This window comes from Leopardus geoffroyi, chromosome D2, assembly GCF_018350155.1.
Source record: "Leopardus geoffroyi isolate Oge1 chromosome D2, O.geoffroyi_Oge1_pat1.0, whole genome shotgun sequence".
Taxonomy (NCBI): Eukaryota; Metazoa; Chordata; class Mammalia; order Carnivora; family Felidae; genus Leopardus; species Leopardus geoffroyi.
Window position 1 is genome coordinate 57,251,676 of NC_059334.1, and position 9,905 is coordinate 57,261,580.

The 9,905-nt window shown below is 47.7% G+C and overlaps 1 long non-coding RNA gene across 1 annotated transcript; it reads left to right on the forward strand.

Annotated features, from left to right (window-relative positions):
• Positions 1 to 7,615: 7,615 nt before the first annotated feature.
• Positions 7,616 to 9,905, forward strand: LOC123576910. Its single transcript, XR_006701629.1, has 3 exons — positions 7,616 to 8,628; positions 9,034 to 9,135; positions 9,798 to 9,905. It is a non-coding gene; the product is annotated as an uncharacterized LOC123576910 (long non-coding RNA).

Below are 9,905 nucleotides of genomic sequence, written 5' to 3' on the forward strand. Positions count from 1 at the left end.
TTTTTTTTTTTTTAATTGTAGAAGGGGGTGGAGAGTGTGAGCGGGAAAGAGGGGCAGAGGGAGGGAGAGAGAGAAAGAATGCCAAGAATGCCATGCTTAGCTCAGTGCAGAGCCTGACGGGGGCTCGATCCCACGACCCTGAGATACAACCTGAGCCGAAATCAAGAGTCAGACACTCAACCCCCTGGGCCACCCAGGCACCCCGACTCTGTTTTTCTTGATAAATGATCCTGGCACTTCTAAACTTTTTTTAAAAGCACACTTCTTCTTAGGACATTATACAAGGCAACTTACTACAGCCCTCTTCTCTGAACTTAACCAAAAACAGCAAAGTCCTACAGGCAAATAGTACAATATAGAAGCAGTAAAAAACAAAACACAGCAAACGAAAAACCCACACCTAATCTAACCAATGTAGATTATAATTAAAGGTCAGTTTTATATTAGTCTGCTCGGATTGCCATAACAACATACCACAGGCTGGGGGGAGGTTTAACAACAGAAATTTGCTTTCTCACAGTTGTGTGGACGGCAAGTCAAGGTGCCAGGCCACTCAGTTTCTGATCAGAGCTCTCTTCCCGGGTTGCAGACAACAGCCTGCTCACCGTGTCCTCCTATGGTGAAGAGAGAGAGCTCTCTGGTGTCTCTTCTTATAAGGGCACTAATCCTATCAGATCAGGGCTCCACTCCTCATTTAATCTTAATTACTTCCTTACTCCAAACACACTTATATCGGAGGCTAGAGCTTCAACATGTGAATTTTGGGGGGGGCACAATTCAGTCCATAGCAAGTATGGACTCAGTTTTTTGTTTGTATTTTTTTAATGTTTATTTATTTATTTATTTGTTTGTTTATTTATTTATTTAAATGTTTATTTTTGAGAGAGAGAGAGAGAGCAGGGAGAGGCAGAGAGGAAGACACAGAATCTGAAGCAGGCTCCAGGCTCTGAGCTGTCAGCACACAGCCTGATGCAGGGCTCAAACTCACAAACCTGAGTACATGACCTGAGCCGAAGTCAGACACTTAACTGACTGAGCCACCCAGGCACCCCTGAACTCATGGTTTTTAACAGATAAGTAGATATAGAAATAAGTGAGTCGCAAATGTATGCATATGTTTAAATGTGTATGTGCACATGTGTACATGTGTATGTATACACATGAACACACACAAACACACACATTCCCCAGCTGGGTCTGCTGAGAGGGCCTAGAAGCAATGATGCCGCAGTAGGAATAAGCACATTTACAGCCCACATACTGAGTTCCCAGTACGATCCTCCACAAAAGGAACCACGGTTCCTTGGAGAAATGAATCAACCACTGGGGTTGAGAAATTTCAAGATGATTCTAGAACATCTTGTGCTGGAAAGTAAGGAAGTACTCAAAGAATGATGGAAACATCAAAAGGACTAGGAGTCAGTTGATGAGGGCTCCCATCAGCAAATGCAGAGCATCAAAACAAAGCACGACAGTAACAGATTATAACCCAAAGAGTGAAGTAATACCTAAGTCCATAGCAATATATAAATGAATAAATGAGTACACAAAGGAGAAGAAATAGGCCTCCCTTATGGTAGAATCCCAACCAATAAGTGTAGAAGCAATGAAGCAGCTAGAAAATCCTTAATGGTTCTTACAACAGCCCTGTGGCCGATCATAAAAATAAGGATTGTAGTAGTTTTGCATATTTTCTTTCCGTTGTATATACATGGTGGTTTGGTACATAGTAACCTTTTTCTTTTTCTCTCTCTTCACATTTTCATTTCATTTGTAAGTTTCGTAAGTCATCGGAAGTTAACGTTACCAGCTTAGTCTTTAGTTAACAGTACATTCTGAGGGACTCTGGCAAACTCAGAAGTATTGAATACAGACTGTTGGGACTGTGTATCTCCCTATTTTGGAGAGAGGATGTGAGAACTTCCAAGAAAGAGAGCTGTATCTCATTCGGTGGAAATAAGTTGTTTCATTGTAGTATGGAAGTCCGAATGTATGTAAAAGTTTGCGTACGGAAGATGCGTCTCCAAAGAGGTAGACTGTGCCAGTTATCTCTGGGATAACGGAGCAAAGGCCTGGAAATATTTCTTTTTCCAGCTGGCACACTGCTCAGCTTTGTCAGTAGAGGGAGCTGGCAAGACACCGTAGGAGGAAGAGTTTCTCTCCTTGGTTCTGGTGTGTCCTGTGTCTGAGTTCCTGCAGCCTTCGAGGCTTCTCCAGGGCCGGCTCCTGGAGTGCACATGATTTTTCAGGCACCAGGTCCTGCCGTGTGGGCTCCCGCAGTGGGGGCTCCCTCAATGCGCGCGCCTCGTTCAGTGCCTGCAACACACAGTGGCTACTAGCTTCCCTGAGCCACCTGAGTGGCTTTGCAATAACTTTTGAGGTGGCTCCCTGTGAATGATTGCTCCCAGCACCCCACCTTGCTAATTTCTGGCAAGTTCTACAAGTGCGGCACCTCAGTGAGACTTCTTTGCCAGCCACTGAGCCACAGCTACTACGTCCTTTCTAAGGAGATCTGAATCTTGGCCTCGGTGGGAGGGAGGGGGAAGAAACCTCTTCTTAAGGGTCCATCTCAGCTCTAGGGGTAGGGGCTGTTCCTTATATCATCTTTTCCTGTGTTCTTTAGAGTTATCTTTAACTTCTTGTGAGCCAATGCCTCAGCACTCCATTATAGTAAATAATTCCTTGCATTGAGGTTTCCCTATTCAAATGACGTGTGGTTTCCGTCTCACGATTGGACTTCAGCTGATCCAGTGGACAATGGCGAGGCTGGTAGGTTGGCGAGGATAAAGAACCTCAAGTGGAAAAAAAAACAAAAAACAAAAAAACCCTCAAGTGACAGCAGGCTTCTGTCTTACAATCTAGTGATGCACTGGGAACCAGTGAGCTGGGTGTCCAAGTTCGTTCAGAAAACAATATCGAAAATAAAACTAACACATGTGAGCGCTAAGCTCTTTACATCTCATGGAATCCACACAACAGCCCAGTGAAATCATGCTGTTAATCTCGTTAAACCCGTGAAGAAGCTGAGGTTGAGAGATTTGTAAGATGTCAACGTGCCCTCCAGGTACCTCGACTGCTTAACAAATCACCCCAACACTGAGGGGTGTAAAATGACTATTTTATTATGCTCATGGATTCTGTGGGTCAGGATGTTTTAAAATGTACTCAAGCTCGGGGCTCCCGGGTGGCTCAGTCGGTTAACTCTTGGTCAACTCTCGGTTGACTCTTGATTTTGGCTCAGGTTGTGATCTCGCGGTTCATGAATTGGAGCCCCGCGTCAGGCTCTGTGTTGACAGTGTGGAGCCTGCTTGGGATTCTCTCTCTCCCCCCCCCTCTCTCTGCCCCTTACCTGCTCTCACCTTCTCTCTCAAAATAAATAAGTAAACTTAAAAAAAAAATGTACTCGGGCTTTTGGTTTTGTTTAGGAATAGTGAGACCAACAGATCAGGAGATGGCTGCCAGTGAAAAGACGGTTTGTTACTCACAGTTCCCCAGAGGAAGGGACAGGCCATGCCACGTGGGGCCACATGGCGAAGCACCAGGGTCATTCAGAAGGCAGAAGGAGCAAGAGAAAAGCATGGACATGAACTCTTACTGTAGTTTTTATGGGAAGAAATGGTTGCAGCAAAGTAAGCAGGCTAGGCAGGTTTAGGATAGTTTGAATAATTCCAGCAGGCATGGGGCTTAGGGACTGTCTCCAATGGTCTGATACCTTCCCCTGGGATGATTAGGGCAGAGGAATGTTGCCTCCTGGAGTGTAAGAACCAAAATAGAGGAGGTGGTTTGGAGTATGGGCTCAGGATTGGTTGGTTTGCATGTCAGAGGCATGCTCAGCATCACATGATCTGCTATCTTTAGGAATTAGCAAAATCTGGGAGGGAGAGTCCCTCCCTGGCTCTGCAAGGTCCCGAGATGTCAAAACATCATAACACACAGAAAATAAAAAGCACGAATGATACACAGGAATTCAGAGAGTGCACGGAGGAAGCGGCTTGTCTCTACTCTACAATGTCAGGACATCCGCTGGAAGTCTTGAATGCTGACGTTGCCTTGACAGCCGGGGGTTGGAATCATTTGAAAGCTCATTTCTCATGTCTGGTGCCCAGGCTGGGGGAACTTGAAGGCCAGAACTTCTGACTGGAGTGCTTCAGTGGCTTGTCAATGTGACCTAGAACATGGGCTTCTTCCATGGTGGCTCAGGGCTACAAATATGAGTTCTCGTGAATCAGGCAGGAGAGGCTTTGTCTTTTGAACAGAACTTAAAAGTCATACAGTGTGGTTTCTGCCATCCTCTTAGTTATAACCAAGTCACAAGCTTACCCACATTCAGGGGAAGAAGCATAGACCCAACCTCTTGATGGAAGAGGAATCAAAGAATTTGGAGCCATTTTGTTTTTAAACCTCCGCGGAGTGGAGCTAGGAGTCAGACCCGAACAGTTAGGATCCGAACCCTCCTTGCTTCATTAAGGTGCCATCATAAGAAACAGAAATCTGTTTGTTATCTCAGGTAAAGAAGTGGGGAAGGAGGTTACTGTAAAGCAACAGTGAGCGCACAAAAATGAAGTCTCGCTGAACAACCTGGAGTAATTACTTTTTTTTTTTTAATGTTTGTTTATTTATTATTTACCTTTGAGGGAGAGTGTGTGCCAGCTGGGCAGTGACAAAGAGAGAGGGAGACAGAGAATCTAAAGCAGGCTCTGCGCTATCAGCTCATGAGGCTTAACCTACAGAACCACCCAGGCGCCCCGCTGTACTGGTTAATTCTATGTGTCAATTTGACTGGGCCACAGGGTACCCAGATATCTGGTCAAACATTATTCTGGGTGTGTCTGTGAGGGTGTTTTTGGATGATGTTTTTGGATGAGATTAACATCTGAATTGGTAGACTGAGTAAAGCAGATTGCCCTCTCTAACGTGGGTGGGCCTTGTCCAATCAGTTGAAGGCCTGAATAGAATAAAAAGGCTGACCCTCTCACAGGTAAGAAGGACTTTCTCCTGGGGCATTTGGCTGGCTCAGGCGGAAGACCGTGCAACTCTTGATCTCAGGATTGTGAGTTCGAGCCCCGTGTTGGCTGTAGAAATTACTTAAATAAACATAACGCTTAAAAAAACAAAAGAACGGGGTGCCTGGGTGGCACAGCTGGTTAAGTGTCTGACTCTCAAGCTCGGCTCAGGTCATGATCTCACAGTTTGTGAGTTTGATCTCCGTGTTGGGCTCAACGCTGATGGCACAGAACCTGCTTGGGATTCTGTCTCTCCCTCTCTCTGCCCTTCCCCAGCTTGTGCTCTCTCTCTCTCTCTCTCAAAATAAACTCAAAAACTTAAAAAAAAAAAAAAAAAAAAAAAAAGAAAGAAAGAAAGACTATTTCCTGCCTGACTGTCTGAGCTGAGACATTGTTTGCTTGTTTTTCCCACCTTTGGACTCTACCTGAAACACTGACTCTTCCTATATCTTGGGTCTGCAGCCTTTAGACTAAATTACACCATGGCTCTCCTGAGTCTCCACATTGCCAACTGCAGATCTTGGAACTTATCAGCCTCCATAACTACACCAACCAATTTCTTATAATAAATCTGTATGTGTGTGTATATCTATATCCATCCATCCATCCATCCTGTTTCTGTAGACAACCCTAATACACTGCCCTTTTCTCTGCAGATCGGCTTCCTCTGCCCACTCAGAATTTCTGTTCCCCCTAAATTTGCCTCATGCACTGACTTTGGTTACTGCAGCACTAGCTCCATTTAGAAATGACCATTTGGCCAAATTCCAAAAGAAGGAATCTGATAGGTCCGGCTTGGGTCAGACGTGCAGGTGGGGAAGTAGAGGCAGAGCTTCATAGCAGAAATATACCATCTATATCTAGAGCCACCACTCCGACAGGGGCTGTGGGTACAGGCAGAAGACTGCCATGGGAGAGATAGGCAGGCCTCCTAAAGCATTTCGATGCCACTGAAGACTCTCGCTCTTCTCTTGATTCCTGAATGCCATGACATTAGCTATTTTGGCATCTTCCTGGTGGGTCAGGACAAGGTCCCCTTGGTCTCTAGTGGCTTCTAGTGGGTTTGATCTCTTTCAGCCACGGCAGCCATGTCCCACTCTGCCTGTCGAGGTTAAGGGGGGTGGGCTTTCTTGGCAGTAGAGCGAAAACCAGAGTTGGAGAAAATCTCCATGATGCTCCCCATCCGTAAGAAGCCCCAGTGGTAATGGGAGTTGGAGACCAAGGGGTAGTGGAGGAGAGACCACATTTGCGTTTGCTCTGTGGTTTCAGTGAATAATGTCTTATAAAGGGTCTTATGAGACTGGACCTAAGGGGCAAGTTCATGGTTAAAGTAGGTTCAGGGAATCTCAGACAGATGTAGTGTTTCCAGTGTTTCCAGTAGTCTAAAAATCTAAATTTAGTTCCTACCTTAATCTTTCTGCCTCTCATTTTCCTCAACTGTCAAGTGGAAATAACGAATTACCTATCCCCCATGGCTGTTGCCAGGGCCAAGGAGGAGACGCAGGTGAAACACTCAGCACAAAGCGTCATCTGATGGCAACCCTGGGCTCTAACTCAGCCTTTGGGCCTCATTCCTCTGGCTTTAAAGCTCCAGCTGTGGGTGAGGTAGAGAGTTAGGGGGACAAATCACCCCTTCCTGGAGACCCTTCACATGGTAGGCTAAGGTATGGAAACAGCATACACAGGCTCCCCAGGTGCAGATCTTGGGACCTGTGACAGCCACACCCACTCTCGAGGCCCCCTACCTGGCCCCCTGCCTGCTGACCATTCTACAACAGGGATCGGTCTCTTTGTCGCCGGTCGGGGCAGTCCTCTGATGTGTCCTCCAAGACCAAGGTTGAAGTCCGAGATATACGCACTGATTAAAAGCCCGGATTTAGGGGCGCCTGGGTGGCGCAGTCGGTTAAGCGTCCGACTTCAGCCAGGTCACGATCTCGCGGTCCGTGAGTTCGAGCCCCGCGTCGGGCTCTGGGCTGATGGCTCAGAGCCTGGAGCCTGTTTCCGATTCTGTGTCTCCCTCTCTCTCTGCCCCTCCCCCGTTCATGCTCTGTCTCTCTCTGTCCCAAAAAAAATAAAATAAAAACGTTGAAAAAGAAAATTAAAAAAAAAAAAAAAAAAAAAAAAAGCCCGGATTTACTGGGACGCCTGGGTGGCTCAGCCGGTTAAACCTCTGACTTCAGCTCAGGTTATGATCTCACGGTTCGTGGGTTCGAGATCCACATCAGGCTCTATGCTGACAGCTCAGAGCCTGGAGCTGCCTCAGATTCTGCGTCTCCCTCTCTCTCTGCCCCTCCCCCAACTCCCTCTCTTTCTCAAAAATAAATAGACATTTTTCAAAAATTAAAAAAAAAACCACCTGGACTTGGGGATCACATATTTGAATTCCATTCTCCATTAGATATGTGCCATTAGATAAGTCACATAAGCTCCCTGTGCCTCGGTTTCCTCATTTTAAAAGTGGAAGTGGTTTTAATGACCCTCCGTCACAGAGCTATTGGGAGAAGTAAGCGAGACAAGTGTGGACAGCACCTGGCATGGTGCCTGGCACATGGAAGGCACTTTCCAAATGTTGGTTCTTACTATTGAGCCTCTGCCGCTTTTATCCAAGGCTGACTGGCAGGGTGGTGGTGATTGATTCAATCCATCCTGGCTCCAGGTGTCTATCCTCATAGGTGAGGCCCTTCCTTTCCTCAGGAATGCGGTCTGCTGAGGTCTGCACATCCCCACGACGGGTCCCAGTAGGAGGTCATCTTCGGCACCTCATGGGTGGCGGATTCATGGCTAAGCCTCAGGGGCATCTACCTTGGCCACTCACGGTTACTTAGTCTTACGGACCCAGCCTTGCCAGCCAACGTTCTGGGCGGCCTCACAAAAAGATAAGCTGCAGAGGGTACCTGCGGCTCCTAGTCTGGTCCTGGCCAGCTTCTCCTGGAGCGTGAGGGCTGAGCTTTGCCAGAGTCGAATGCCCTTATCACTTCCACGCCCCCGGGGCCCCTTGCTTCCATCTGCCCAAAGGTGCCCAGAATCCAGGCTGCCTCGCAGCTCCAGCAAAGGCCAGGTACTCTGTGGGGGCTGGGATAACAAATACAAGAGCCACCCAGATTCCTACCCAACTCCACCCAGAGGGGGCCCCATCCACCATTCCAGAGGCCCCTGTTCCTACAGCCTGGTGGGAGTTCTCTCAGGAACAGGCCTGGAGGTATGAGCCACTTGACTGACAGATGAGAGTTCACGTCCTGGGCTGGCATACAGAGCCCCTGCCCCAAGTAAACAGTGGATTGTGAGTCAGAAGACCTAAGTTCTAAATCTGGCATTCATGTCATCAATCAGCTGTGTGACCTGGGGCAGGTCACTTACCTTCCCCAGGCCTTAGTTACCCCTCCATAAAATGAGAAGCCTGGAGTAAATGATCTTTAAGGCCTCTTCCAACTCAGGTATATGACTGTAGCCTAATGCCAGGTATAGACGTAGTAGGTGTTCAGGAAATGTTTATTTAGTAATTTAACGATAAGATTCAAGGCAAGATTCTGCAGGTCCCAGTACCCATATACTTCCTCACTATGAGTTTTGCCTCTGCTGTTAGTTAATTTGTGTCAAGTGCCAGCTCAACAGGTATTAGACCAAGGTGAGTTGAGTCTATATATGCGGTACATTTCCCGTAGCCCAGAGACTGAAGACAGGACTGACTGAACATTAAGAGCTGGTCATGGGATCTCCGGGTGGCCACGCATTCCTTCTTGTTCTGGGCTTACTGAAAGTCCTTTGCTTTGGGGCTTTGAGTATTCAGCCTCAGTACTTCCTGTTCCCCGAACAGCCTAGTCCCTGCTTTTGCTCACACCGTGCCCTCTGCCTACAGCACCTGTCAGGGTCTGGGATTTATCCCGCTTACAAGCCAGTAAGCTAGCCTGCTGTTGTTTCATAGATGCTGGCAGAAGACGTGGCTTCCTGAGTCGGACACAAAGAATTTGCCACTCCTGGCACAGGAAGCAGGGTGAGCATCGTCAGTATGTCTCTTTCCCTTGTTCCCTAGTTTCACAGGGATGTTACACATGCGAGAGCTTTGTGTCACAGCTGCGGAGCGCTGAGCTTGGGAAACCCACCACTGTCCCCTCCTACCGCCGCTACTTTTATCGTAAGCAATAAGCAAGCCTGCTCTCTGTCTTGGAGGAGATGTTCTCTCCTCCCTCAAAGTTGCCGGCTGCAGAACACAACACTGAGAAACGGTTGGCAAACGAATAGGCGGCCGTGGCTTTGCATCCTTTGCCGCTCAGGACCCGTGGTAGACTGCCTTGCCCAACAATGCCTAGCCCCCATCTCTGCTTGTCAAAATTCTATCCACCCTCTAAAGGCACTTCATTCTGAAAGCTTTCCCCAGCCTTCTCCCTTTTGTATTTCCTTGCGTCTTCCTCCCTCTTTTCTGTCCACAGCTGTCCCTCCACTACCAGAAGAGTGCAAACACTGTGAGGGCATGAGCGGGTGCTCCTTATTCCTACACTCCACACCCAGACCGTTTGCATCCAGCAGGTGCTTAGACCATATTTGTTTTGGAGGAATCACGATCTGGCGTGCTTACGCTTTTGCAGAGTCTCCCGGACTGCCCCTTGGAATGTCTTCAGGATTCCAGAGGCTAAAAATATCTTCCCAAAGCCACCACTGGCTTCCTTGTAAGGAGCTGGACTTAGCTGAGAGGCGGAAGGTTTGTGCCCACCAGGTGGCGCTCCACCCTTAAATCTCCAGATGCCTTTTTTAGAAGAGGAAGGACTCTTCTCTCACTCTAAATGTTTATTTGGTTAGGTCCCCTGCTCACGGAGATAGTTTGTGTGGCACAACTTCGTCATCAGCCCCGCACCCAGATTCGGCCGCCAGCTGCCCGTCCTCGCTCCAGCCCTTCTCAAGACTGGT